At 44.1% G+C, this 24,344-nt stretch overlaps 1 pseudogene; it reads left to right on the top strand.

Annotated features, from left to right (window-relative positions):
• Positions 1-23,205: 23,205 nt before the first annotated feature.
• Positions 23,206-23,923, top strand: LOC147701654 (uncharacterized; annotated as a pseudogene).
• The last annotated feature ends 421 nt before the right edge of the window (positions 23,924-24,344 follow it).

The raw sequence follows: 24,344 nt of genomic DNA, 5'->3' as shown, positions 1-24,344 counted from the left end.
CTGGCCATAGATATTGAGCATGTTTAGCACTTTAGGGCCTTCTACCACTGTGACGCTCATCAAAAGCAGTACATCATCAGCGTAAAGAGAAATATGGTCCACCTCCACACCATCACCTCAATGGAACCCCGCAACTGTGCATCGCAGTGAACCTATGTCACCAGAGGATTGATCATGAGGGTTAAAAGAAGGGTAGATAAGGAACACCCCGTCCTGTCCTACAGAGTGCGCACATAGGATATAAAGGGGGAGTCAAAGCCCATGACCGCAAGAGTATCCAAGAGAAAGTCCTAGTCGAGGGAGTCAAAGCCTTTTCAGAATCTATAGGGAGAAACGCATTAGATCCCGGTAGCAGGTGCTGGTATGCCATTGCTGTCTGTACCCAGTGGATACAGTGGTGTTTGCCTTGGTGTAGCATAAAGCTGCAGTAATCGGGATGGGCCAAAGTGTGGATGACTCTGAGGAGACAGTTAGTTAGGACTTTAGGAACATTTTTAAGTTCAAAATTAATAAGTGAGATCGGGCAATAGGATGCAAAATTTACCAGGTTCCATACAGCCTTTTGTAGGGCTACTATGGTCGCCTGATTCAACTCCGCTGGGAATCAGCCTTAGGCTATGGCCTCTTTGTAAAGTGATAGTAAAGGGGGCAACAGTGACCCCCAAAATTTCTTATAAAATGAATGGGAAAGCAGTTGGGTCCCAGGGTCTTGCTGGAGGTCATATCTGAAAGGGCTGTGTCAATTCTGTGAAGGTAATTGTTTTTTCTAGATTGACAGCATCCGCCACTGTGACAGTGCGCAATGGCAAATCCGCAATCACAGAGGGAGAGCTTGCACTTCGCGGCTGTGGACAATGAGCATATTACATATGATAATAGTCAGCGAGTGCTGAAGTGATGTCGTGGGCCTTAGGAACCAGACCCTGCTGAGGGTTCCGGACACAGGGGATCACTCTGTCCACCAGGCCGGAAGTTACCAGCCTGTACAGAAATGTACTCGATTCTTCACCCCAGTCATAGACCCTACTCTGGGGGTCTATTTAGCACTGTCTCACCTCATCGAGGTGGAGCTGTCACAGGGGAAGCCTGTCCAGCATGAGTTGACGTAGTTCAGCCACATCCGCAGCGGAGTGCTGTTCTGCTAGTGCTGTGCGGGCCTCCAATCCCTCAGCCCATGACAATCTTTTCTGGTCCTGAGCACAGAAGTGTTAAGGAGTGACCCCCCACATGAACACTTTGTAAGCAGCCCAAAGTGTCTCTGGTAAAGCCACTGAATCCGTACTAAGCTCTAGAAAGGCATCGAGCTCCTATGACAGGAACTCCACTGCATCACTGTCCACCAGCCCCATGAATTAAGGACCAGATTGGGCGCACTTCATGGGTACTCCCTGCCCAGGCAAGCAATAACTAGAGCATGGTCCAAGATACCCTGAGGGAGATTTGCCAACCCTGTGGTAAGAAGAAGGTTAGGGTAGGCATAAAGAAATAGTCAATGCGTGACTTGGTCTTGGGTGCTGCGGAAGTGTGAGTATAGGCACGTGTACTGGGATCCAAGGTATGTGAAATAGCACAGAGACCAAGATAAGAAGCCCAGTACGTGTGGCAGCAAACCGCAAGCCGAGGAACCACTGAGGCCCTCAAACTGTCAGGGTTGGAGAACATCATCATGTGAAAGTCCCCATCCACTATGGTGACACCCCTAGGGAGGCCCACCAACACTTCTTTCACCACATCCAGCATAAATCTCAGTAACTCAGAGGCCCGCTCATTGTTCACCCCCTCCACCGCAACATATCTGCCCTGTGGGTCCGCCACACTTCGGGTAACCACCATCGGTAAGCGCTTATTAATCAGGATGGCTATCCCACGGGAGCCCCCAGTATAACCTGCATGATATTCCCGATCGTATCCATGTCAGGCCAAAAAGGGGGGATAGGTACCGAGGAGGTGTGTCTCCTACAGCAGGAGCATGTTGGGGGTTTTTGTTTCACAAAGCCTAACACAGCACTTCATGTTGATGCAATCATTTAGGCCATTGACATTCCATGTCAGTAACTAAAGAGCCATCAGGTTTAGGGCTGGCCAGAGGGGTCCGGGTAATAACCGCTTGGGCATACATACATAAAAGAAACCTATGGATCGCAGCCTGCCTGAAACATGAGCAAACACAAGGTCAACAGAAACAAACTACCCCAACCTAACCCCTAACGTCTCACCCACCCCACACTTCCACCCCAGAAACATCAGATGCCCCTCGGATGCTTGATTCCGGTCTGGGAAAGATATGGCTGTTGTAGTTCGGACTGGACTGTTCCCATGGGGCACAGGGTCAGAGCTGATTTGCATAAAGCCATTATCTGACCCAGGGTGGTGTGGAGTGCAAAAAACGATGGATTTAGGCCCAGATCCTTGTACTGGGGTGAATGTAAGACATTGATCTACATTCTGTCCATCAAATAGTTTTTTGTAATTTTCTCCCTGAGTGTACTGGGGTAGCTCAGACGTGGGTCCCAGAGCCTCCACACCACTGGAGTCAAGCTAGCCGGGCTGATGAGAGGTGTTACCTCGAAACCGGTCCGGTCCTCGGATGCTTGATTCCGGTCTGGGAAAGATATGGCTGTTGTAGTTCGGACTGGACTGTTCCCATGGGGCACAGGGTCAGAGCTGATTTGCATAAAGCCATTATCTGACCCAGGGTGGTGTGGAGTGCAAAAAACGATGGATTTAGGCCCAGATCCTTGTACTGGGGTGAATGTAAGACATTGATCTACATTCTGTCCATCAAATAGTTTTTTGTAATTTTCTCCCTGAGTGTACTGGGGTAGCTCAGACGTGGGTCCCAGAGCCTCCACACCACTGGAGTCAAGCTAGCCGGGCTGATGAGAGGTGTTACCTCGAAACCGGTCCGGTCCTCGGATGCTTGATTCCGGTCTGGGAAAGATATGGCTGTTGTAGTTCGGACTGGACTGTTCCCATGGGGCACAGGGTCAGAGCTGATTTGCATAAAGCCATTTTCTGACCCAGGGTGGTGTGGAGTGCAAAAAACGATAGATTTAGGCCCAGATCCTTGTACTGGGGTGAATGTAAGACATTGATCTACATTCTGTCCATCAAATTGTTTTTTGTAATTTTCTCCCAACAATGTAAATCACAATTTTCTGAAAATAAACTTTGGGAGAGTGTGAGAAGCTGGCTTGGAACATGGTGTACACTTATGTAAGTGGGCACCTTGCACCAATCCAAATTACCCTTACAGTGATTTTAGTGGTCTTACACAACCTTAGAAAGCTCTCTAAATGGTAGTTTTGGAGAGCAGCCTTCAGGCTTAGTTCAGAAGGAATGCAAAGCAGCTTGTTTAACCAGAATGTAATCTTATAGATATAGATTAAGTGAAATAGAACCACACAGTATATTTATAAAAATATGTTTTTATTACAATATACTCACTAACACATTCATGTATCTCCTAGCCCGAGATATACACAATGCACATAATACTTTTCAATAGAAACAGGTAAGTAGCACTCAATACACAGTGTTCGCCAGGGGAGACCAAACCATATACTAAGATAGTGGTATGCGAACCACAACTCGAGTTAAGCCAGAAGATGTAGAAGTGCCAGGGGCCCACCGAACCACCCAAGGTAAGTACCCAGGAGCTTTAAACAAAAAGGAGGGTCACTGTTCCATCGATGTGGGTGCTAAAAAGTCACCCTCACATCGATATGCGATGAAGAGAGGAGAATGGAGAAGAGGAAAAGGATGGACCTAGGTCTAGGACCCACTTTGCAAGGGGAAAAGCACGTTTTGTCTCTTGTTGCCCTCACACAACCCGAAAGATGTCATGCTTCATCATTGGGCGTTTGCTCCTCGTCAGGCTGGCTCTGCAATGCCCTATAGGTCACCCAAAGGGTCACTTTAGCAGAGATCTTTTTAGAGAACAGCCGTTTAGATGAATGCAGGTGTGTGAAGTGGGTCCTATGTGCACAGTGAAGGTGTGTGTGAACAATAAAAATGGCTAAGGTATACCAAAGGGAAGAAATATTTTATTGAGTTGGTCCCCTTGCCAGGCTAAAAAACCAAAAGGTTGTGCATTACGCCTATGTGCGATAATGTGCCCCTGGTAAATAAAATGGTCAGGTCGACATGTTTTGCGCCTAGACGGTCATAACGATCCTTGGCGCTTCCTCAGTACCAGTAATAAATAGTGGAGTGTAATGTGCAGGTGTTTGAGGGATACTAGCCCCCAGTGTGAGAGGAGCGTGCTCGTTCTCTGATTATCTACAGCTCAGCTAAAACTAGTCAGTTGATCTGCTGCCTCAGTGTGACCTAGGAACATAGGAGAAATGAAAAGGCGACAAAGAAGCAAGACACACATCAATTATGAGTCATAGGTTGTGACATGTGCCTGCAAGTAGAGCTTCACGCGCATTTTAAACAAAGCAGACATGAGATTGAAACCGGTTTCAACTTGGGGTGGGTCCCCAAGAGTGGAGGCAGTCTGAGCGTGCACACTGTGCTGTCAGCCGGTTACTCCCAAGTGCAGGCGAACTCGGTGGTGCGCCTGGTACTCAGGACCGCCCCCACGTCCTGGACCGTACCGTGTTTTTAGGGGCCCAGGTTTCCAAACCTTAATGCGTGATATTAGCCTGAAACTAGAACATGGTAGAGTTGCCGTTAACCGGGGCGGGTGGGGCGGTGTGCTGCTCAGTGGTGTGTAGGCGGAACACATGACACTCGCACACACATCCACTCACAAACCAGGACGGCAGCCTCCACCACGCTGTGGTGGTATATCGGCATATAGTAGAACTTAAAAAAAAAACAAGATCCTCACCTAAGAATCACATGGATAATTACTCCATGGGCTTGGGCGTCGGTCAACCCGTATCTTGACGGGCTAGAATTAATGAGAAGAAAGCAAATCAGTTTAGTGAAGGGCAGTTAACGGCACGCTCATGCCTCAGTTATCAATAGAGGTGTGGACACAAGTCCTCCTGTTTGTACTCACAGTTTTTCATAGTATTTCACCTCTCAGCACCCACCCGAAGTGTCGCCAGCCTGTATGTTGTTAGGCTGGTGAGGTGCTGGTCTTAATATACTGCTCAGTGCAGCGGTGCAGGCGGTTCCCCCTTCTCGGTGTTTCATCATGTTTCTTCCCATTGCGCAAGTGTGGGAGTATAGCGAACGTGTCTGTGCATGTGTTAAATGCAGGACACGTTCCTCTGAGTTCTACTTAATGCGCATGCATGCTATGCGCGTTAATGCCAGTATAGCATGCTGTATATTTGGGACTTGTTAATGTTGTTAAATGCTTTATACACTAAAGCGTGGTTACCAGCACCCTCAACATCATAGTTGAAGGGTGAGAAAGCGTCTCAGCGTGGTTGGCCGGGCATAAATGTACCTCGTTAAGATGTTCTAAAGACTTGTGTGTATTTTGATTCATTGTGTATCTAATCGACTCCATATAGCCCCAGGGGTAAGATCAGGACAATCGAGTGGAGTGTGTTTCTGCAGTAGATCAAGCATATATTCCAGAAAGAGGGGCAGAGTCTCACACATTTCTGATATGTAATGATGCATTCCCCAGAACTATGTTACTCTTACTGTGTTCATGGATACCACTGGTGTTAGAGCTCCTCAATGGGTAAATGGTAATCTCATGTTTCGGTGGATTTTGGGCTTGGATTCAATGTCAAAGTTCTACCCATGGTATGTCGTCATTGAGACCTTGTATGTGGGTGCATAGCTAAGGTACCCAACGTTGCTCACATCTCAGGAGTGAGGTATTGCTCCACGTCTGATTCGCTTCCAGGATGGTCCACTCCATTTCATTGCATGAATGTCCTTTTTCAATTAAATGGTTCATCATCTTAGTTACTGTGCGGCCGCAGCGGATAGTGCCCCTGTGTTCACTGACCCTGATCAATTGCTCTCGTGCTCATGCCAATGTATCTCAGTTGGTATGGGCATGTGATTATGTACACACACTTCTTGGTATGACAGTTTGTGTGTGTACGTTGTTCCAACGAAAAATCCTCAATCACAAGGGTTTTTGTATGTTTTGTCGTTGTGCAAGCACTGCATGAACCACATGGGTGGTGTCCGAACACAGGGGATAGATTCCACAGTGTATTATTCAGCGGTTTGTTCCTGGGCTGGAGCCGAGTATGGACCAGTTGGTCACGTATGTTGGCTGTCTGCTTGAATGCAATTCGTGGTTGCTCTATGTTCACTGAGTCAGAGTTGAGAATCTTTCAGTTCCAGTTTGATAATTTATTTGATCTTATTAGATAGTGGTGTGGAGGTAATTAGACAGGTTATGGCATTGCTCCTTGGGTGTTGGCTGGTTTCCAGGTGGCCCTAGCGGTTGTTATTCCTGGATCATTTTCTTGCCTTCCTGATGACCTCTGCTGGGCAGTCCCTTTCATGTAGGTTCATGGTGAGGGATTTTGCTTGTTCAGAAAAGTCACGAATGTCGCTGCAGTTCCTTCGGATCCTAAGGAACTGGCTGTAGGGTAGATTTTCCCAGAGTGCCTTTGGGTGGTAACTTCTGTAGCTCAGGAGACTGTTACAATCAGTGGCCTTCTTAAACGTCTTTGTGTGTAGATAAGTAGGTTCAGGAAGGGGGTGGCCTTATCGGATGATGTCATCGTAAAATGCAAGTGAGGGTTGAGATGACTGATCCAGACGTGGAACTGGGTGCAGGTTTCCTCGGTGCTGTTCCAAAGGATGAAGATGCCATCAATGTATCTTTTCCATGTGATGAGAGTTTGTATCCGAAAAGATGTTGGTTTTCTTAAAATGTGACATGTACAGCCCCGCCAAACTTAGCGCAAAGGTATGACCCATAGAGCTACCTTGTACCTGATGGTATGTAGTGGTCTTGAACGTGAAAAAAATTGTTTTTGAGTGAGATGGTGATGCACGCCACGATAAAGTCAGCCGGTGTATTCATTGGAAGATCTGCCTCAACCAATAGGTTCCCAACTACCTCAATAATGGCTTCCTGAGGGATGTTGGTGTAGAGGCCTTCTACATCAAGGGTGATGAGGAGGTTGATAGGTCTGGTATTCTCTTCATTGATTTCCTGGATCAATTTGAGGACCTCACATGTGTCTTTTAGGTAAGTTGGTGTGGCCTGGACTAAGGGGCGAAGAAAGAAGTTGCTGAATTGACTGCGTGGTTCAAGTAAAGAACCAAATCCAGACACAATGGGGCGTCCTGGTGGAAGGACAATGCAATGTGAATTTTTGGAAGGAGATAGAAATACGGTAGCTTGGCTCATGCAGTGGCACCCTCACACTTAGAACCAAGCACCTTGCCGTCAGGATTGAAAGGCCTCCTTTAGGGGTGACTTATAGGTTTTAAGTGCAGTGAACTTAGATATAGGTAAACCTATATATTTTGTAAGTGGTGCTAGCACCAGCTTACACAGGCTGCAATGGCAGGCCTGTAGTTACAGTTTGGGTGGTCTACCATGGGTGGAATAATACATGCTTCAGCCAATGGGGGACCCCTGGTGTACCTATGCCCTAGGTACTTATAAGGTTATACCAGTGTCCAATCTGGGGTGTACCTAAGTACTTATCAAACCAATTTGAGGGAGAAAGCACAGAGACGGGGTTCCTGATTAGCAGGAACCCAGTCAGACTAGTCAGAAACCATCACAGCACCAGGCAAAAAGTGGAGGTAACCATGCAGAAGGATCCTACCTTCTTACAGAGTGATACAACTTGAATCCCCCCACCGGAAATACTTATTGAAAATTATATGGTGCTGCTGACAAAATATTATAGGAGAATGCAGTGGATGGCCATATTAACCACTTCAGGTCTACTCCCCGCCAACCTCCACGAGAACCATATGTCAAGGCCACCAAGTCTGTCAAGTCGGTGGGGGGAGATGGGGCGGTGGCAGTCCCACCATCATTGTTCAGCGAGGGACTAGTAGCATCAGTGGTGAAGGAGGCGGGAGACCCACCAGCCTTCATGTGGCATATGCGGGAACCCTGTCATCTGTTGCGGGCCTACACTACAGTGGTCATCCCCAGGTTTGCCTCACCTTGAAAATGGCAATTGGCTGCGCAAGAGCTGATGCTCTGTTGCCCATTTTAACGCAGCATCAGGGGTGTCAAAAAAGAAGGACATGGAAACGTGGTCTGCTCGGAGGTGGGCTGGGAAGAGGAGCATATACCGCAAGTTCATATCTCACCTCTCTCGCTTAGCGCCTTCAGATGATTTCCTACGGCTGTCATTGTGCCACAACTGTGCCCATTATTACCAAACTAACTTGTGTTGCGCGCCTCATTCAACATGCTGCCTGCAACAGGATGGACGCTCCTGCTTCATCCCAGCTGCAGGCATCCCTGTTTCCATTTGGGAGATGTATGATTTGCTTCCTAAACAAAGCCCGCCCAATGTCCAATTACTCCTTGGTGTAGAGTTCCGAATAGGTTGTCCGCTAAACGCGTCCTCGAATAATTGTGAGAATTACCCTCCATAGTCCAAGCATGCTATGACATTGAAAACATACTTACTTGACTCAGAGTCAACACTTTTTACTTTGTTTTTGTAGATGGTCTGACGCCATTGAAAGTTTGCTGCCATTCATAGCTGGATTAAAATATTTTCCGTTATATCGTAAGCCTTTATGAGCAATGCATAGGCATTTGCCTCCATCATGGCCCCTGAACTGTTAATTGGGTCTTTCTGTTTGTAGTGTCTTTATCTGTGTGGCTTCTTTACCTTTGTTAAAACATTGCATGGTTAGTCCACACCTGTACAACCAGAGTGGAGATGACCTTGGCATTCTCCGTTCCATATGCACAGCATGCTATTGTATATAAATGTGTTTATTTATTGTTTTCTTTCTTTTCAGGTCAGCTTTAATCCTGAATGTATATTACATACACTTCTGATTAATGTTGGGTATGGTCTATACATTTTGCATCCTCTACCTACCCAACCATAAGTAGATTATAATGCTTTCCTTACATTTTATGAGGAGTTTCATCTGACTGTGACTATTTTGTTCTTCGTATGAGGCAAATTTTTACAGGTTTCTTCGCATTCTATAGTGATTCCATTTTTACTGACTTTTGTTGTATAATGAGAAAGAAATTTTTTTTGTGACACAGCACGTGCCTAATGCCTAAAGACTTGAATATTATGAAAGTCTTGTGCCAATTTTTCAATAGACTTTTCATGTTCATATTCCTGAACACAATGTAATACACAAACAAAACTCTTCCTCACAGATATGAATTGTTAAACACATATGCTGATCGTGGTTCTATTAGCTCTTTGACATATAATGTGAGGGAAAAACGTTTTACACTAAAATGCTGAACAAATATCAAATACCTTGAGTATTCTGTTTGCTTCGCATCATAGTCTTTTCTAATAGTGTGTATACCACCACATATACCTTCGTCTCTGCTATTAGTCAAAACCCCTGCTCATCTTGCAAGCACTTTGTAAATTAAATGTGGTTATTCTGCATATAGTTCTGTATAGGAAATTGGCTTGAAAGAAGGCATACTTTATCAACCAGTAAAGTGCTATACTTAACTGCATTTGAGAGGCAATCGCTCTCAAAAGTGACTGTTTCCTGCCACGTGTTTGAAAACTTGTTCTTAAGTGCTTTCCTGGTTCATTGGATAAGGCTTCAATTTACGGATGTCTAACCACATGAACGGAAACAAAAATTCCAAGCAACCTCTTTTAACAGAGGTTCATAAACAGTCATGCATTATGTCCAAAAAAGGCCCACCTTCACCATCATCTCATTCATCTCTAATTACCTCAACAGCTACATCAGGGGCAACTATGGAGAGCATCTTACAAGAAATGTTGACAATTAGTTGACGTTTGCCAGATTTGGATACTAACATTTCTTCTCTTATGGCAGAAACCAAATCAATTAGAACAGATTTTGTACAATTTTATAATAAAATGAGATGGTTAGATCAAAGATTAACAGTAGTAGAAAGCAGACTTGATTTAGTACAAAATAGAGATCAAGTTATTTTACTTCTTCGAAGCAAACTTATTGATCTAGCAAATCGCAACAGACAAGATAATATTAGTTTTTGGGGTTTTTCAGAGAAAGTTGGACAGAATGCTCGAACTTTCTTATGTAAGGTCCTCCCCAAGCTACTAGGTATTACTTTTAATCAGTTACTGGAAATTCAACATGCCCACAGAATTGGCCCTCCACGTAAAGACTCAGATCCTCGTTCAAGACCTTTAATTGCCTGCTTTTTGAGGCATGAGCGAGTAAAACAGATCTTAACGATGGCACGTATGCAAGGCTCATACATTTATGATGGTCATGAAATTTGCTTGGCAGCTGACTTTTCGAGAGAAACCAATGAAAGTAGAAAAGCACTCTTAGCTATTAGACCACAACTAAGGAAGATGGATATTAAATATGGATTATTTGATCCAGCTTGTTTCCATATTGCTGAAAAATGGAGAATCAAAAGACTTTTATAATCCTGAAGACCTCCAACACTTCCTAGACAACATGTTAATTCAGGACATGGACATACAGTATACTTCTCTTGATCAATCTGTCCATAGTTCTAAACATCCTCAACAGCTGTTGGATAGTAGGCATCGCAACATTGGTGAAGCTTGTCATTGGGGCAGAGACATGGACCGAATAATCCATACACATGAGCACAAAACATCTGCCTTACAGACAGTAACCACCTTTACACAAGACCGGCATAGAGATAAGTCTGAATCTCCCTTAAAATCGGCCTCAGAGGGCGAATAGACAAAAGCAATGATGATGTCTACTTTTATCACCGCTATGATCTTAATTTAATATCCTCTTCACGGATATTTTTCAGCTCCTTAAATCAAGCTAACCTTATAATTCCCATACTTTGCAGATAATTAGATTTTACAACTTGGAGAGATGAGTGTTATCCATATTCAGTATGTTTCAGATAGTATTTGAACTTATAAATGTATTTACATTAATGTTATACTTAAGGCCTTTTAATAGAGGAACTTTTACTGTGTATTACTTACAGTTTTACATCACATCTATTATCTATTTTATTTGTTAAGGAAAGTTTTAAATGTTTTGCTCTGTTAGCCTTCTGTAAATCAGATTCTTATATATATATATATATATATATATATATATATATATATATATATATATATACACAAATATATATATATATATATATATATATATATATATATATATATATATATTAGATACCAATTCTATTTATAATCGTTTTGAAGTATATTGTCAAATGCTGTTCTATAATATGAAATGTAATATTTATAGTAGAATTTCTTTTAGTAATCTGTTTTCATTTCTTGACCGTTTAATTTCTTGGCCTCTTACTTATCTATTATTAATTCTATAAATGTAATACTATTTATTTATACTTATTACACATATTAGTCTTCTCTACCTAATAGTTAGTACTATATGCATTTGGGTCTTCAGATTTCCATTTCTTTTTTGATTTTCTTTTATATGGTCCGGGTCAAGTTTATTCCCTACTGAGGGGGGTCTGTATCTGTGGCGGTGCTCCAGTGAGCCCAGACCCGCGGTTAAAAGTCAGAGGTAATACAATTTCATAGTTTTTCTTTTCTTTTGCTCATATCCTTTTCTGTAGGAATATTCTTATAATATTTCCTCACATCAAGTTCTGACATGCTTTACGTGGCCTCAAAATACTGAATTGATTCTTCTTCTTTATTTTCTCTCACTTTTTTGATTGAACATATTTATTTTTCCATAGTTGTATATTACTCCTCAACTACATACAAAAACACTGATATATCTATAGGCATGGCTAATTCTTTTCCTTTACATTTTATAACATGGAATGGTAATGGCTTGATGCATTATATTAAAAGAAAAAAGTACTTCTTATTTACAATCAAAAAAAGGTAGATGTGTGTCAGGAATCACACTGTCAGCGTGTTGCAGGGAACACTGCCCTTCCAGGTCTTGAAGAGACCCAGAGTGATAGTAAAGCCAGGGATGGTTAATCTTTGGTACGATCTTTATTAGAATGGAATTCCAAGATGTCCGCCGCTATTGCCGCGGCTGGGGTATAGGTATGTTCTAGTCTTTTGTTGAGTCGAGGAGCGGGCGCGCAGTACACTGCGCACTTCAAAAAGGATTTTGTTGTGAGTGGCCGTTATTCTAGTGTGCTCACATTTATAGAGAAAATTCTAGTTCGATAATTCGTGGGTGTAGCTTGTGACACTGTTTATGTTTGACTCTTAGATAGGACAAGTGAGCGAGTGTAAGTGCTCCGTTGTCCTTGGCATTTACGAGTTCGTAAATACCAACACTTGCAAATTTGTGAGTAGGACGTTTCCTGAATATTCTCCGTGTTAGGAGAAAGACCCAGCAGTGTTCTTCAGTCGCAGAGCTTCGTAACCTGAAGTGAAACTCTGGATAGTCGTTTCTTACGAAGAAGACGTGAAAACCAATCCTGTGAAAGAGGTCTCAACTACTTATCTCCCTTCAGTCCAGAGGGTCGAGAGGACGTGGTTAGAAATTTCAACAACGGACATTGAACCGTCAGAAGAAGAAGTAAGACTTTCCTAGCCCTCTATTGCGCTGAACTTCAGAGTACTCAACCTACCAGAAATTCCCCTTGCGCTACCCTTTTACTTGCCTCCCTCTTTTCCCTTCCTTGTTCCTTTTTGCGCGCTACATCAAGAGTACTTAAGACTGTATCACAGCGACATTTATAACTGTTTACTCATCTACAAGAGAACCGACCAATGAAGAAGGTAGAGTAAGCCACTCAGAGAGTAGTATAGTGAATAACCCACAATTAGAGTTTACTTAATGTGACATTCTCTCTTTCAGAAATATCTATCTCTTCATGGTAGCTACTCACAACCACATACAGAGAGAAGCAAGACTCTGAAGACAGCTGGTAGGATAGATTTGTATTTAGAATTGTCATTCAGGAATTGTAGCGAGGAGGTTGTTGAATTGTCTTCCCCCCTTTCTTTTGTGCATTAGGAACCCAAGTGCAGTCCCGATACCACATCGTATCTAGAAGGACAATTGGGTGGCAGCTGTTGAAGGAGTGTCTCTCTTTTCTGTCCAATTCCCCTTTCCCTGTCTCTGGTGCAGTTGCTTGGTCAAAGCGGCGTCACCGGAGAGTGGGGCATTTGGGAGTAAGCATCAGTTCTGCCTCTGCGAAGAATCTGGGACCTGACAGTTTGAAGTGCCCAAGTGGTTCATTTGCCCAGGCAGAATGGTTGAAGAGTTTAATTTAAAATCTTTAGGAGATATGTTAGTTGGGATTCAGAGAGAAATTGGGGCAGTTAGGGAAGAAAACAAAACCTGGAAACAAGAGTTGTTAGTTTCCCGTCAGGAAACCATGCTGTTATCCCAGAAGGTAGATGGGTTGGCTATGAGTGATCCAGTGGGTCCTTCCCCAAGTACTAGTAAGGCGACATCAGATACAGATACTAGAACTGTAGCACAAGTCATTCATTCTGTTTCTCCTTTAATCCCATTAGCAGCCCCAGAGCGTTTTCATGGGGACCCTCAAAAGGCCCAGTTATTTTTAACCCAATGTTCCTTACATTTTATGCGTCGCCCTATCTTATTTCCAGATGCCCAGTCTAGAGTGGCAATTGTTTTGTCGTACTTGGGAGGAGATGCTGCCAATTGGGTCATGCCCTTGGTTGCACGAGAAGATCCCTTCTTGCATGATTTTGATCGTTTCAAGACTGAGTTTCTCCGCATTTTTGATAGAAGGAGGATATCTCAGGCCACTGACAATGAATTGCTTGAGCTGCGACAGGGGTCTGGAGATCTAATTACTTATTTGGCACATTTTAACAAACTGATTGTTGAAACTCAATGGCCGGAAGAGAAGAGGGCAGCTTTGTTCTATCGAGGACTTCGTGATGAGTTGAAGGATTCTCTAGCACAAATTCCCAATCGGCCAACGGATCTCTCTGCGCTGGTGGATTTAGTACTGGAATTGGATTTTCGGAGTGTAGAGCGAAAAGGCAAAAAGAAAAAAGATTTTCGGGTGAGCTTCCCACGTTTTGATAGAATCAAGACTGAAGTAACCAAGTGTGCTAGTGCGCACTCCGAACTGGAACCTATGCAGATAGGAGCAGTCCGTGGTCCTTTGAGTAAGGAAGAGAAAGAGCAGAGACGAGCGAAAAGATTGTGCTTGTATTGTGGAATGCCGGGACATTTTGTTAAAGAATGTCCAAAACGACCCAAAATTCAGATGAAGGGAAACACCATGAACCATCAGTAGAGGGGGTCGCTCTGATGGCGAAAGAGGAGAAGACGATCCCAGAAAGTCATTCAATTCTAAACACCTTGCAAACTTTGATGCCTCATCTCATCTTGCAGTTGACGTTGAAAGTTTGAGATAGAGAAATCTACGGAGTGGCAGTTATGTTGGACTCGGGAGCTACAGCCAATTTTTGTGACATTAAATATGCCAGACAAATGGGCATACAAGCCATCAGGAAGGTTAAAAGTGAACCATTGAGAGCGGTGGATGGGACCAATCTGTCCTCATGCCCCATCACTAGTCACACAGACCAGTGGAGCTTTTCCAGGCAGATGGCCATCATGAACAGGTGCAATTTAATTTGATTGATGCGCCACAGTTTCAACTGATTTTAGGATTGCCGTGGCTCACCTTGCACAATCCAACTATTGACTGGGAGAACCGAACTGTGAGGATGCAATCCGTTTTTTTGTCAGGAACATTGCTATTGTAAGGATCAGTCAAGCTCCGTTCCTACTCAGTCTCAATTGCTTTCGCATGGAGGGCAATCTATCAGTGTGATTAATTCAATTGAAATTCCAGAGGAATACCAAGAGTTCAGGGAGGTTTTTAGCGAACAGGAAGCTGAGATATTGCCCCCGCATCGATCTTACAATTGTGCAATTGATTTAGAACCCGGGGCGGTCCTCCCTTGCAGTAGGATTTATGCCCTGACAGAGAAAGAGAACGAATATTTGAAGAAATATTTAGACCGCTATTTGGCAAATGGATTCATCAGACCTTCCCAATCCCCGTGTCATCCCCGTTGTTTTTCATCCCTAAAAAAGAAGGAACTTTAAGAACTTGCATTGACTATCGAGCCTTGAATAGAGCCACTGTCAAGAATCGATATCCCTTACCTTTGATTTCGGTCTTACTTGATCAAATTAAAGATGCACAAATCTTCACCAAGTTGGATTTGCGTGGGGCATATCATCTGGTCAGGATGAAGGAGGGTCACGAGTGGAAGACGGCATTTCGAACTAACTTTGGTTTGTTCGAATACTGCGTGATGCCATTCGGTCTGTGTAATGCGCCTGCAGTGTTCCAGCATTTTATTAACGACATCATGGGAGACTTAATTGATAAGATTGCAGTCATCTATTTAGATGATGTTTTGATCTTTTCTAAGGACCCTCAAGAGCATCCGGAACATGTGAAGGCTGTGCTGGGGTGTTTGCAGACTTACCATATTTTTGTGAAATTGGAGAAATGTGTGTTCAGCTCAAATCGAGTGGAATTCCTAGGCTTTGTGCTGTCTCCTCAAGGAGTTATGATGGATCCTGGAAAGGTACGGGCAGTTGAGAGTTGGCCATCGCAAAAGGATGTGAAGGAAATTCAGAGGTTTCTGGGATTTGCCAACTTTTATCGCCGATTTATCTCCGGTTTCTCACAGTTGATTGTGCCCATTACAAGGTTACTCAAGAAGGGAGGGAAATTTCAGTGGTCACCTGAGGCAGAGAGTGCCTTCTCTATCTTGAAGAAGAGCTTCACGTCTGCGCCTCTCTTACGTCACGCAGATCCGGCTGAACCCTTCTTCGTGGAGGCGGATGCTTCCGACCAAGCCATCAGAGGGGTTCTCTCACAAAGACATCCTGAGACAGGGCAATTGCACCCCATTGCCTTCCGTTCACAGAAACTGAATTCTGCTGAAATCAATTATACAATTGCAGAAAAAGAACTTCTGGCAGTAAAAGACGCCTTTGAAGATTGGAGACATTATCTTCTGGGGGCCCGTCATAAGGTCACAGTGTTCACTGATCATAAGAACTTGCAATTTTTGAAAACGGCAAAGACTTTGACTCCCAGACAGTTACGTTGGTCCCTTTATTTTTCTGTATTTGATTTTGTCATTACTTATCGGCCTGGCAGCAAGAATGGAAAAGCAGATGCATTGTCGCACATTGATACAGTGGAAGCGCAGCATGCTGTGGAGATTCAGCCCATTATCCCTGAGACTCAAGTTATCTGCACCATCACTTTGGATAGTATCCAAGAGGAAGTCAGGAAAAGTTTGACTACAGAAGAAATTGATGCTTGGGTAGCTCAAGACTCTGGGCGCAAATGTCATCAGCAATTACCATACCAACAAGAAGCCTTGTATCTTCCGACCTTGCTTTTACAGGAGAAAGCCCTGAGGATTTGCCATGATCAACCGTTAGCAGGTCATAAGGGAGTTATGAAGACTTTGGATTTAGTTCAGTGTTATTTTTGGTGGCCTGGGTTGTCCTCCTCTGTCAAACAGTATGTCCTGTCCTGTGATTTGTGTGCCCGAAGTAAGTCTACATGACAAGCCCCGCAGGGTATATTGCAACCCTTGCCAACTCCTACCTGTCCCTGGCATACGGTAACCATGGATCTCATCATAGATTTGCCTAATAGTAAAGGGGTTTACCACCATCCTAGTCTTTGTGGACACTTTCACCAAGATGTGGCATTTTATTCCTTTGTCTGGACTTCCCTCTGCAAAGGATCTGGCACGATTGTTTGGGGAATATATAGTAAGGTTTCATGGAGTTCCCAAGATTGTAATATCAGATCGGGGAGCTCAGTTTGTTTCCCATTTTTGGAAGGCATTTCTCCATGGGTTAGGGGTGGAGGCTAGGTACTCTACTAGTTATCATCCGGAGACTGATGGTCAAACTGAGCGCCAAAATCAGGAATTAGAACCATACCTGAGGATGTTTCTTATGGACCAGGGAGGAGAGTGGGCTGATCTGTTGTGAATGGCTGAATTCGCATGTAATAATGCTAAAAGTGCCTCTACTGGTTATTCCCCTTTTAATCTCAATTATGGTAGGCATCCAAATCCCTTTCTTGTTCAAGATGATCTGGGGGTTCCAGCTGAAGGGGAGTTGTTGAAGGACATGTGCCATCTTCACAAGTAGGCAGAAGAGAACTTGATTAAGGCCAAAGAGAAGTACAAGCAGGGAGCAGATAGACATCGAAAGCCAGCCCCAGCTTATCAGACGAGAGATGAGGTGTGGTTGTCTACCAAGCATTTGCGTCTCAAAGGGAATAGGAAGTTCCAGCCTCGTTTTGTGAGTCCATATGTAATTGATAAGGTCTTGGGTCCAGTCACGGTGAGATTGAGGCTTCCTCCTAACATGGGCATTCATCCAGTCTTTCATGTCTCCTTATTGAAGAAAACCTCTCCTCATGTTTGAATCGTAAAACCTCCTCTACCACTCCTACTTCAAGGACATTCTGAGTATGAGGTCAAAGGGGTTTTGGACTCCAAGATTCGTTCCAACAGATTATTTTACCTGATTGACTGGAAGGGATATGGTCCTGAGGATCGGTCCTGGGAATTAGCTGACAATGTGCATGCTCCTCAGTTGGTTAAACGTTTTCATTCTCAATTCCCATCCAAGCCAAGACCGATAAATCGGTCTTTGAGAGGGGGTACTGTCAGGAATCACACTGTCAGCGTGTTGCAGGGAACACTGCCCTTCCAGGTCTTGAAGAGACCCAGAGTGATAGTAGAGCCAGGGATGGTTAATCTTTGGTACGATCTTTATTAGAATGGAATTCCAAGAAGGCCGCCGCTATTGCCGCGGCTGGGGTGTAGGTATGTTCTAGTCTTTTGTTGAGTCGAGAAGCGGGCGCGCAGTACACTGCGCACTTCAAAAAGGATTTTGTCGTGAGTGGCCGTTATTCTAGTGCGCTCACATTTATAGAGAAAATTCTAGTTCGAGAATTCGTGGGTGTAGCTTGTGACACCGTTTATGTTTGACTCTTAGATAGGACAAGTGAGCGAGTGTAAGTGCTCCGTTGTCCTTGGCATTTACGAGTTCGTAAATACCAACACTTGCAAATTTGTGAGTAGGACGTTTCCTGAATATTCTGCGTGTTAGGAGAAAGACCCAGCAGTGTTCTTCAGTCGCAGAGCTTCGTAACCTGAAGTGAAACTCTGGATAGTCGTTTCTTACGAAGAAGACGTGAAAACCAATCCTGTGAAAGAGAAGTCTCAACTACTTATCTCCCTTCAGTCCAGAGGGTCGAGAGGAGGTGGTTAGAAATTTCAACAACGGACATTGAACCGTCAGAAGAAGAAGTAAGACTTTCCTAGGCCTCTATTGCGCTGAACTTCAGAGTACTCAACCTACCAGAAATTCCCCTTGCGCTACCCTTTTACTTGCCTCCCTCTTTTCCCTTCCTTGTTCCTGTTTGCACGCTACGTCAAGAGTACTTAAGACTGTATCACAGCGACATTTATAACTGTTTACTCATCTACAAGAGAACCGACCAATGAAGAAGGTAGAGTAAGCCACTCAGAGAGTAGTATAGTGAATAACCCACAATTAGAGTTTACTTAATGTGACATTCTCTCTTCCAGAAATATCTATCTCTTCATGGTAGCTACTCACAACCACATACAGAGAGAAGCAAGACTCTGAAGACAGCTGGTAGGATAGATTTGTATTTAGAATTGTCATTCAGGAATTGTAGCAAGGAGGTTGTTGAATTGTCTTCCCCCCTTTCTTTTGTGCATTAGGAACCTGAGTGCAGTCCCGATACCACATCATATCTAGAAGGACAAGTGGGTGCCAGCTGTTGAAGGAGTGTCTCTCTTTTTTGTCCAATTCCCCTTTCCCTGTCTCTGGTGCAGTTGCTTGGTCAAAACGGCGTCACCGGAGAGTGGGGCATTGGGAGTAAGCATCAGTTCTGCCTCTGCGAAGAATATGGGACCTGACAATGTGGTTCTACTCCAAGAGACACATCTTAATGCACTAGAGTCCAGTAAACTATGTAAAGAATGGGTGGGAAAGGTATTTCACAGTAGTGTTCAAGGTGGAAACTATTCAAACACAGGTCCCACTCGTAAATGTGGTGTGGCAGTTCTTATTCGTAAATCTTTGCCATTTGTGGTATCTACAACATGGGAAGATCCAGATGGAAGATACGTGTTCATCAAGCTCCCTTATGGAGAAACTCATTTTTGTGTAGGTTCTGTCTATGCTCCGACAGGAGAGAAAAAATCCTTTATTCTCCACTTGAACCGTTTATTGTCAGAAATAAATGCTTCACAATGTATTATAGGATGAGACTGGAATTTTTGCGAGAGACCCGGTTTTAGATAGAACAGGCCCTTTTGATAAGAATAACGCACCAGATATAGCACTTTTGGGTGACATTATGGAAGGCAATGGTTTAATAGGTCATCAGCGCCTTTCCCATCCGACTTATTCTGAATATACATTTACGTCACCCACACATGGAACTCTTTCATGACTTGATTATTTCTTAATTTCCCAGAAAGTAGCCCAGCTGGTGCAAGAGTCTTTCATATTAGAAGCATCGATATCTAACTACTCTCCGGTACTCTTACCCTACAAACAGGATTGGCTAAGCCAGGACGCAAGCCTTGGCGGATGAATATACAGCGTCATAAAACTCCCAAGGGCAAGTCACAGTTACGAGAACATCTTCAAAGTTACATTTCCACCAATGAAGGATCTGTAGACTTGGGTAGCATCTTATGGGCAGCGCCCAAAGCTACTATCCAGGGTTAACTCATGAAGGATGCTGCATTAGCCAATAAACAAAATGCTAATCACCAGAAAGAGTTGGAACATGATATTGAAAAATGTCCACAATTATACACTACAAAACCTACTTTACAACATCGCAAATCGCTAGACAAAGCTTGTATGGCGCTTAATAGCCTTTTTACCTCCAAAGCTGAATATGCCTTACAAAAAATGAAAGGGAGGCACTACGGACAGGGGGAAAAGGCGGGGAGGTTATTAGCAGCTCAGTTACGTCTGAGGGAAATTTATTAACTGGACCCCAAGATATTGTTAATGAATTTGCTTCTTATTACAAATCCTTATACACTCCAGGCACCCAGTTAGACCATAACAAAATGCTCTCTTTTCCTACGGATGTAGAATTGCCTTGTCTCTTCAAAGAAGGCAGAGAACTTCTTGAGGGACAGAATCAGATTACTAAGGAAGAGATATCCCAAGCCACAGCTAAACTTCCATACAATAAAGCTCCTGGGGAAGATGATTTTCCAGCAGAATGTTATCTGTGGTAAGGTAACGAATTATATGCTGCTTTTTAAGAAGCTGATAGCAAAGCCTCTTTAGGATGCATTTCCAACAAAGATGTAATAGCAATTTTTCCTAAACCAGGGAAAGATCCTCTACTTTGCAGTAGTTATCATCCCATATCACTTCTCAACTGCCTTATTAAACTTTTTGCCAGTATCCTAGCCTACCGTCTTTGCAAAGTCTTGCCCTCCCTGATTTATCACACTCAGGTGAGTTTTGTACCTGGACAATCATCGAGGAATCATTTACGCACTTTAGCACACACACTCCACTGAGCCAGATCTCTTCATGAATATGCTTTGGCATTGTCCCTTGGTGCTGAAAAAGCATTCGATTGAGTAGAATGGCAATATCTCTTTACAGTTTGGAGAAAATTTGGTTTGGGCTCTCAATTTATAGATAAAATTAGATTACAATATCAGCACCCTACAGCTCATGTCAATAGCGGCGGTTTCATTTCAGATTCCTTTCCAATCTGTAGAGGAACTCGCCAGGGTTGCCACCTTTCCCTCCGCTGTTCATATTAGCTTTAGAACCTCTAGCAGCAGCAATTCACCAATCAAGAAATATTGTAGGTGTACCTCTCCTAGTAGGTAACTTGAAAATCTACCTTAACGCTGATGACATTCTACTCACCATCACTGACTTGCCCCGGTCTCTCCCATCATTGCTTAAAATTATAGAAGATTTCTCCTCCTTCTCCGGTTACGAAAAAAACTGGGTTAAGAGTGAAGCGCTTCCCATATTGGATGGAACCACAAACTCGGCTATACAAGGTTTTCCCTTTCACTGGCAATATTCACTCTTAAAATACCTGGGTATTTTAGTTAATAAAGGAATAGAGGGAATGATTACAGACAATATAGGCCCTTTAATCACCCAGATGAAACATGATTTTGAAAAATGGAACTCATTAGGATTATCTCTGTGGGGTAAAGTTCAAGCTGTGAAAATGGTCACTCTTTCACGTTTCATTTCTACACTTGGAATGCTTCCTCTTCAGATTCCTTTAGCTACGCTGTGTCTCATAGACTCAAAGATTGAGGGCCAGATGTAGGTAGCCAAATACCGGTCGGTAACGGCCGAAAATACCGATTTTTGGCCGTTACCGACCGGTATTTGCATTTCGAGATGTAGGGGCTCAAAAAACTACAGAATCGGTAAATTTACCGATTCGGCAAATTTACCGACTCTGTAAATTTACCGACTCTGTAAATTTACCGAATCGGAAAATTTACCGAATCAGAAAATTTACGGAGTCTGCAACTTTACCGAATCGGAAAATTTACTGAGTCGGTAACTTTACCAAATCGGTAAATTTACCGATTCGGTAAATAAGAAATGGTAAAAAAGCATTTTGAGATGTAGGTGACCTCCCAAATACTGAATTTGCATGAAAATCGGTATTTAAGAGTCTGTATTTACCATGGATTGAAAGCAGGTGGTAACCAGGGGAAGGCTAAAAAAAGGGCCCAAAATGCAACAGTTTGACCAGAATGGCGGCATTCTATGAAATTGCGAGGTGGCTACGGCTACAAGCAGAAGGAAAGAGGGTCTGGAGAAGGAAGGAGCAGGTCTACAGACAGAGGATCACCCTTTTCCAACTCACTGATGCAGAGATCCAACAAAGGTACAGGCTATATCCCCAAACCATCCTGGACTTGATCAGGGACCTGCACCCACTTTTGGAGCATCCAACCCCAAGGGCACACGCCATCCCAGCCCATGTTCAGGTGCTGTGTAGCCTACACCTGCTTGCCTCTGGCAGTTACCAGAGTGTCATGGCTGCGGTAGGTGGGGTGTCCCAGAGATGCCTTTCCCGCTTCTTTAGGAAGTTCCTAGAGGCCATGATACAGTGAATGCATCACTACATCACCTTTCCTGAAACGCACGCTGAACTTCTCAGGACAAAGACAGGGTTCTATCAAATAGCACACTTCCCCAACGTCATCGGTTGCATTGACGGCACTCACATTCCAATTTGCCCACCTGCTGCCACAGAGTACATCTAAAGAAACAGAAAATCAACCCACACCATAAATGTACAAGTAATCTGTGATGCAGACCACATCATCACGGATATAGTGGCCAAGTTTCCAGGCAGTACCCACAACTCCTACATCTTCCAGAATAGTGGGATCTTCGCACGCCTGACAGCGGGGGAGTTTGGCGAAGGCTACTTGCTAGGTAAAACAGTGTGTGACACTCCCTTGATACATGTTTAAGATGTATGTGAATGTGTGCATGTGAGTAAAGTTTTTTCATTTTTATATAGGGGATAGTGCATATGCCGTCCCGTCCTTCATTCTTACACCCTACCTCAACCCTTCAACCCTCAGCCAGAGGCGATACAACAGGGTACAAAAATCTACCCGGAACATTGTGGAGCGCACATTTGGCCTGTGGAAAAGCAGGCTCCGCTGCCTCCACAAAAGTGGAGGGGCACGCCAGTACACACCCGTGACCTGCTGCAAGATTATTGCAACCTGTGCAATGTTGCATAACCTTGCCATAAATAAGGGCACCGAGGTGGAACTATCAGATTATGAGGACCATGATGACGAACAAGCGCTGCCTGAACCCAACACTGCAGGAGTTGCAGTACCAACAGATGGCAGACACAGATGGGAAGAGATCACACGCAACTACTTTTAAGTAAGTAAAGAGACACAGACAGGTGGAGTATGCACCCAACGTAGTTTAATTTTGTCACTAAGCAGGTTCCCAAAGCACAATTGTGCAACTCAAATAATATACATTCAATGATGTTAGTCCTGGGTCCCTTCCCCATTAACTGAATTACTCATTTTCGTCCACGCCTACCAGTGCCAGATGTTTGTGGCTGGCTGTCTTCACTTGGTGTTTGGCCTGCTGCCTCACCCTGGCGCCTGCTGCTTCTCCGTGTCTCTACGACAAGTGGGCTTGCCATGCTGTTCCTACTTGTGCTCCGTTCACTCTCTGGCACATCCAGAGCAGCAGTTTGTGCTGTTTGCGCATTTATCAGCACCACAACAGCACTGGTCAGACTAGCAATGCCCATAGTAACCTCATTGCTATTTTGCGTGAGTCCCTCCTGCATGTTTATGCATCTCCTGCATAGTAGGGAAGTGGCTGTGGCCAGGCAGTTGATAGCTTTATTTTGATGCTGCGCACCCTGCTTCTCCTTGCACCTTGATGTAATTTCCTTATCTAGTTTTGTGCACAGAAGCTGCACCGATTGTGACATATCATGAATCCCTGCTGCAATCTCCTTGTAGACATCAACTAGTTCTCTCATGCCCTTCCCTATGTCTTCCATATTGTTGTTTAGGGTCCTCATTTGGCGTTGGACAGACATGATGGCCTTTCCCTGCATCCTTTGGATCTTCACCATACTCCTCTCCAGGCCACGGAACACACTGGGACCCTCCAGACGTGCAGCTACACTGCTTTCTCGGAGCCTGCGGCGTCTGGAAACAGTACGGGACACCTCTGCACTGGACTGCAGTGCTGCAGTGCTACCTTCACCAGGCAAGGTGTGTGTGTCTTCCCCCTCCATGTCACCTGCTGATGACTCCATTTCCAATAGTGGGGCAACAACATGCCTCCGGCTCTGTTGTGCGGCAGGTGTTGTCACAGGCAGTGATGCTGGCATTTCTGGGGATGACAGTAACAGAGGGGATTGTGTATGTTCTGGGGACGCCTGCAACTCTGGAGCCATTCCTGTGTCTTCGGATGGTGGCTGTGTACTTGGTGCACCTGTGTCCTCTGATACATTCTGTGCTCTTTGACCTGACTCCTTACTCCCATCCCTCTCTGGTGCCGTGCCTTCAGTCTCCCGGGAACGCCTGCAAGATGTCTCACCTGTGGACATATGAGCGTACATTAGCTGAGTGCTACTGCCTCACAGCCACTACAATTAAATAATTTTCACTTGAACAATGTACTTGTTGCCTGTGCTTCTTTCTGTCTGGAATCATTTCCCTAACGTG

The sequence above is a fragment of the Lissotriton vulgaris genome, chromosome 7 (assembly GCF_964263255.1).
Source record: "Lissotriton vulgaris chromosome 7, aLisVul1.2, whole genome shotgun sequence".
Lineage (NCBI taxonomy): Eukaryota > Metazoa > Chordata > Amphibia > Caudata > Salamandridae > Lissotriton > Lissotriton vulgaris.
The sequence above is the reverse complement of the archived record's forward strand: the minus strand, read 5'-3'. Positions and strand labels throughout refer to the sequence as shown.